Below are 6,000 nucleotides of genomic sequence, written 5' to 3' on the forward strand. Positions count from 1 at the left end.
AGAAATATTAATTTTTGGTGAAAAAAAAAAAAACGTAAGCCGCGCGCCTGTCGTCTTTTTAAAATCGCCTGTTTGGTTTTTGGTCATTTTCTCCAAAACCACCGGCCCGATTTCAACCAAACCTTCTGCGTTGGACTCCCCTCGGACCCCCAGATGATATATCCGAGTTTGGAGAAATTTGAAGAAATTTGAATTTTTGGTCCAAAAAAAAAAAAACGTAAGCCGCGCGCCTGTCGTCTTTTTAAAATCGCCTGTTTGGTTTTTGGTCATTTTCTCCAAAACCACCGGCCCGATTTCAACCAAACCTTCTGCGTTGGACTCCCCTCGGACCCCCAGATGATATATCCGAGTTTGGAGAAATTTGAAGAAATTTTAATTTTTGGTCAAAAAAAAAAAAAAGTAAGCCGCGCGCCTGTCGTCTTTTTAAAATCGCCTGTTTGGTTTTTGGTCATTTTCTCTAAAACCACCGGCCCGATTTCAACCAAACCTTCTGCGTTGGACTCCCCTCGGACCCCCAGATGATATATCCGAGTTTGGAGAAATTTGAAGAAATTTTAATTTTTGGTCAAAAAAAAAAAAGTAAGCCGCGCGCCTGTCGTCTTTTTAAAATCGCCTGTTTGGTTTTTGGTCATTTTCTCCAAAACCACCGGCCCGATTTCAACCAAACCTTCTGCGTTGGACTCCCCTCGGACCCCCAGATGATATATCCGAGTTTGGAGAAATTTTAATTTTTGGTCAAAAAAAAAAAACGTAAGCCGCGCGCCTGTCGTCTTTTTAAAATCGCCTGTTTGGTTTTTGGTCATTTTCTCCAAAACCACCGGCCCGATTTCAACCAAACCTTCTGCGTTGGACTCCCCTCGGACCCCCAGATGATATATCCGAGTTTGGAGAAATTTTAATTTTTGGTCAAAAAAAAAAAACGTAAGCCGCGCGCCTGTCGTCTTTTTAAAATCGCCTGTTTGGTTTTTGGTCATTTTCTCCAAAACCACTGGCCCGATTTCAACCAAACCTTCTGCGTTGGACTCCCCTCGGACACCCAGATGATATATCCGAGTTTGGAGAAATTTGAAGAAATTTTAATTTTTGGTCAAAAAAAAAAAACGTAAGCCGCGCGCCTGTCGTCTTTTTAAAATCGCCTGTTTGGTTTTTGGTCATTTTCTCCAAAACCACCGGCCCGATTTCAACCAAACCTTCTGCGTTGGACTCCCCTCGGACCCCCAGATGATATATCCGAGTTTGGAGAAATTTTAATTTTTGGTCAAAAAAAAAAAACGTAAGCCGCGCGCCTGTCGTCTTTTTAAAATCGCCTGTTTGGTTTTTGGTCATTTTCTCCAAAACCACTGGCCCGATTTCAACCAAACCTTCTGCGTTGGACTCCCCTCGGACACCCAGATGATATATCCGAGTTTGGAGAAATTTGAAGAAATTTTAATTTTTGGTCAAAAAAAAAAAACGTAAGCCGCACGCCTGTCGTCTTTTTAAAATCGCCTGTTTGGTTTTTGGTCATTTTCTCCAAAACCACCGGCCCGATTTCAACCAAACCTTCTGCGTTGGACTCCCCTCGGACCCCCAGATGATATATCCGAGTTTGGAGAAATTTGAAGAAATTTTAATTTTTGGTCAAAAAAAAAAAAGTAAGCCGCGCGCCTGTCGTCTTTTTAAAATCGCCTGTTTGGTTTTTGGTCATTTTCTCCAAAACCACCGGCCCGATTTCAACCAAACCTTCTGCGTTGGACTCCCCTCGGACCCCCAGATGATATATCCGAGTTTGGAGAAATTTTAATTTTTGGTCAAAAAAAAAAAAACGTAAGCCGCGCGCCTGTCGTCTTTTTAAAATCGCCTGTTTGGTTTTTGGTCATTTTCTCCAAAACCACCAGCCCGATTTCAACCAAACCTTCTGCGTTGGACTCCCCTCGGACCCCCAGATGATATATCCGAGTTTGGAGAAATTTTAATTTTTGGTCAAAAAAAAAAAAACGTAAGCCGCGCGCCTGTCGTCTTTTTAAAATCGCCTGTTTGGTTTTTTGTCATTTTCTCCAAAACCACCGGCCCTATTTCAACCAAACCTTCTGCGTTGGACTCCCCTCGGACCCCCAGATGATATATCCGAGTTTGGAGAAATTTTAATTTTTGGTCAAAAAAAAAAAAACGTAAGCCGCGCGCCTGTCGTCTTTTTAAAATCGCCTGTTTGGTTTTTGGTCATTTTCTCCAAAACCACCGGCCCGATTTCAACCAAACCTTCTGCGTTGGACTCCCCTCGGACCCCCAGATGATATATCCGAGTTTGGAGAAATTTGAAGGAATTTTAATTTTTGGTCAAAAAAAAAAAAACGTAAGCCTGTCGTCTTTTTAAAATGGCCTGTTTGGTTTTTGGTCATTTTCTCCAAAACCACCGGCCCGATTTCAACCAGACCTTCTGCGTTGGACTCCCCTCGGACCCCCAGATGATATATCCGAGTTTGGAGAAATTTGAAGAAATTTTAATTTTTGGTCAAAAAAAAAAAAACGTAAGCCGCGCGCCTGTCGTCTTTTTAAAATCGCCTGTTTGGTTTTTGGTCATTTTCTCCAAAACCACCGGCCCGATTTCAACCGAACCTTCTGCGTTGGACTCCCCTCGGACCCCCAGATGATATATCCGAGTTTGGAGAAATTTTAATTTTTGGTCAAAAAAAAAAAACGTAAGCCGCGCGCCTGTCGTCTTTTTAAAATCGCCTGTTTGGTTTTTGGTCATTTTCTCCAAAACCACTGGCCCGATTTCAACCAAACCTTCTGCGTTGGACTCCCCTCGGACACCCAGATGATATATCCGAGTTTGGAGAAATTTGAAGAAATTTTAATTTTTGGTCAAAAAAAAAAAACGTAAGCCGCGCGCCTGTCGTCTTTTTAAAATCGCCTGTTTGGTTTTTGGTCATTTTCTCCAAAACCACCGGCCCGATTTCAACCAAACCTTCTGCGTTGGACTCCCCTCGGACCCCCAGATGATATATCCGAGTTTGGAGAAATTTTAATTTTTGGTCAAAAAAAAAAAACGTAAGCCGCGCGCCTGTCGTCTTTTTAAAATCGCCTGTTTGGTTTTTGGTCATTTTCTCCAAAACCACTGGCCCGATTTCAACCAAACCTTCTGCGTTGGACTCCCCTCGGACACCCAGATGATATATCCGAGTTTGGAGAAATTTGAAGAAATTTTAATTTTTGGTCAAAAAAAAAAAACGTAAGCCGCACGCCTGTCGTCTTTTTAAAATCGCCTGTTTGGTTTTTGGTCATTTTCTCCAAAACCACCGGCCCGATTTCAACCAAACCTTCTGCGTTGGACTCCCCTCGGACCCCCAGATGATATATCCGAGTTTGGAGAAATTTGAAGAAATTTTAATTTTTGGTCAAAAAAAAAAAAGTAAGCCGCGCGCCTGTCGTCTTTTTAAAATCGCCTGTTTGGTTTTTGGTCATTTTCTCCAAAACCACCGGCCCGATTTCAACCAAACCTTCTGCGTTGGACTCCCCTCGGACCCCCAGATGATATATCCGAGTTTGGAGAAATTTTAATTTTTGGTCAAAAAAAAAAAACGTAAGCCGCGCGCCTGTCGTCTTTTTAAAATCGCCTGTTTGGTTTTTGGTCATTTTCTCCAAAACCACCAGCCCGATTTCAACCAAACCTTCTGCGTTGGACTCCCCTCGGACCCCCAGATGATATATCCGAGTTTGGAGAAATTTTAATTTTTGGTCAAAAAAAAAAAAACGTAAGCCGCGCGCCTGTCGTCTTTTTAAAATCGCCTGTTTGGTTTTTTGTCATTTTCTCCAAAACCACCGGCCCTATTTCAACCAAACCTTCTGCGTTGGACTCCCCTCGGACCCCCAGATGATATATCCGAGTTTGGAGAAATTTTAATTTTTGGTCAAAAAAAAAAAAACGTAAGCCGCGCGCCTGTCGTCTTTTTAAAATCGCCTGTTTGGTTTTTGGTCATTTTCTCCAAAACCACCGGCCCGATTTCAACCAAACCTTCTGCGTTGGACTCCCCTCGGACCCCCAGATGATATATCCGAGTTTGGAGAAATTTGAAGGAATTTTAATTTTTGGTCAAAAAAAAAAAAACGGAAGCCTGTCGTCTTTTTAAAATGGCCTGTTTGGTTTTTGGTCATTTTCTCCAAAACCACCGGCCCGATTTCAACCAGACCTTCTGCGTTGGACTCCCCTCGGACCCCCAGATGATATATCCGAGTTTGGAGAAATTTGAAGAAATTTTAATTTTTGGTCAAAAAAAAAAAAACGTAAGCCGCGCGCCTGTCGTCTTTTTAAAATCGCCTGTTTGGTTTTTGGTCATTTTCTCCAAAACCACCGGCCCGATTTCAACCGAACCTTCTGCGTTGGACTCCCCTCGGACCCCCAGATGATATATCCGAGTTTGGAGAAATTTTAATTTTTGGTCAAAAAAAAAAAACGTAAGCCGCGCGCCTGTCGTCTTTTTAAAATCGCCTGTTTGGTTTTTTGTCATTTTCTCCAAAACCACCGGCCCGATTTCAACCAGACCTTCTGCGTTGGACTCCCCTCGGACCCCCAGATGATATATCCGAGTTTGGAGAAATTTAAATTTTTGGTCAAAAAAAAAAAACGTAAGCCGCGCGCCTGTCGTCTTTTTAAAATCGCCTGTTTGGTTTTTGGTCATTTTCTCCAAAACCACCGGCCCGATTTCAACCAAACCTTCTGCGTTGGACTCCCCTCGGACCCCCAGATGATATATCCGAGTTTGGAGAAATTTGAAGGAATTTTAATTTTTGGTCAAAAAAAAAAAAACGTAAGCCGCGCGCCTGTCGTCTTTTTAAAATTGCCTGTTTGGTTTTTGGTCATTTTCTCCAAAACCACCGGCCCGATTTCAACCAGACCTTCTGCGTTGGACTCCCCTCGGACCCCCAGATGATATATCCGAGTTTGGAGAAATTTGAAGAAATTTAAATTTTTGGTCAAAAAAAAAAAAACGTAAGCCGCGCGCCTGTCGTCTTTTTAAAATCGCCTGTTTGGTTTTTGGTCATTTTCTCCAAAACCACCGGCCCGATTTCAACCAGACCTTCTGCGTTGGACTCCCCTCGGACCCCCAGATGATATATCCGAGTTTGGAGAAATTTTAATTTTTGGTCAAAAAAAAAAAACGTAAGCCGCGCGCCTGTCGTCTTTTTAAAATCGCCTGTTTGGTTTTTGGTCATTTTCTCCAAAACCACCGGCCCGATTTCAACCAAACCTTCTGCGTTGGACTCCCCTCGGACCCCCAGATGATATATCCGAGTTTGGAGAAATTTTAATTTTTTGGTCAAAAAAAAAAAACGTAAGCCGCGCGCCTGTCGTCTTTTTAAAATCGCCTGTTTGGTTTTTGGTCATTTTCTCCAAAACCACCGGCCCGATTTCAACCAAACCTTCTGCGTTGGACTCCCCTCGGACCCCCAGATGATATATCCGAGTTTGGAGAAATTTAAATTTTTGGTCAAAAAAAAAAAACGTAAGCCGCGCGCCTGTCGTCTTTTTAAAATCGCCTGTTTGGTTTTTGGTCATTTTCTCCAAAACCACCGGCCCGATTTCAACCAAACCTTCTGCGTTGGACTCCCCTCGGACCCCAGATGATATATCCGAGTTTGGAGAAATTTGAAGAAATTTTAATTTTTGGTCAAAAAAAAAAAAAACGTAAGCCGCGCGCCTGTCGTCTTTTTAAAATCGCCTGTTTGGTTTTTGGTCATTTTCTCCAAAACCACCGGCCCGATTTCAACCAAACCTTCTGCGTTGGACTCCCCTCGGACCCCCAGATGATATATCCGAGTTTGGAGAAATTTTAATTTTTGGTCAAAAAAAAAAAACGTAAGCCGCGCGCCTGTCGTCTTTTTAAAATCGCCTGTTTGGTTTTTGGTCATTTTCTCAAAACCACCGGCCCGATTTCAACCAAACCTTCTGCGTTGGACTCCCCTCGGACCCCCAGATGATATATCCGACTTTGGAGAAATTTGAAGAAATTTTAATTTTTG

Source organism: Trachurus japonicus, chromosome 5 (genome assembly GCF_045865225.1).
Source record: "Trachurus japonicus isolate A0001 chromosome 5, Traja_1.0".
NCBI lineage: Eukaryota > Metazoa > Chordata > Actinopteri > Carangiformes > Carangidae > Trachurus > Trachurus japonicus.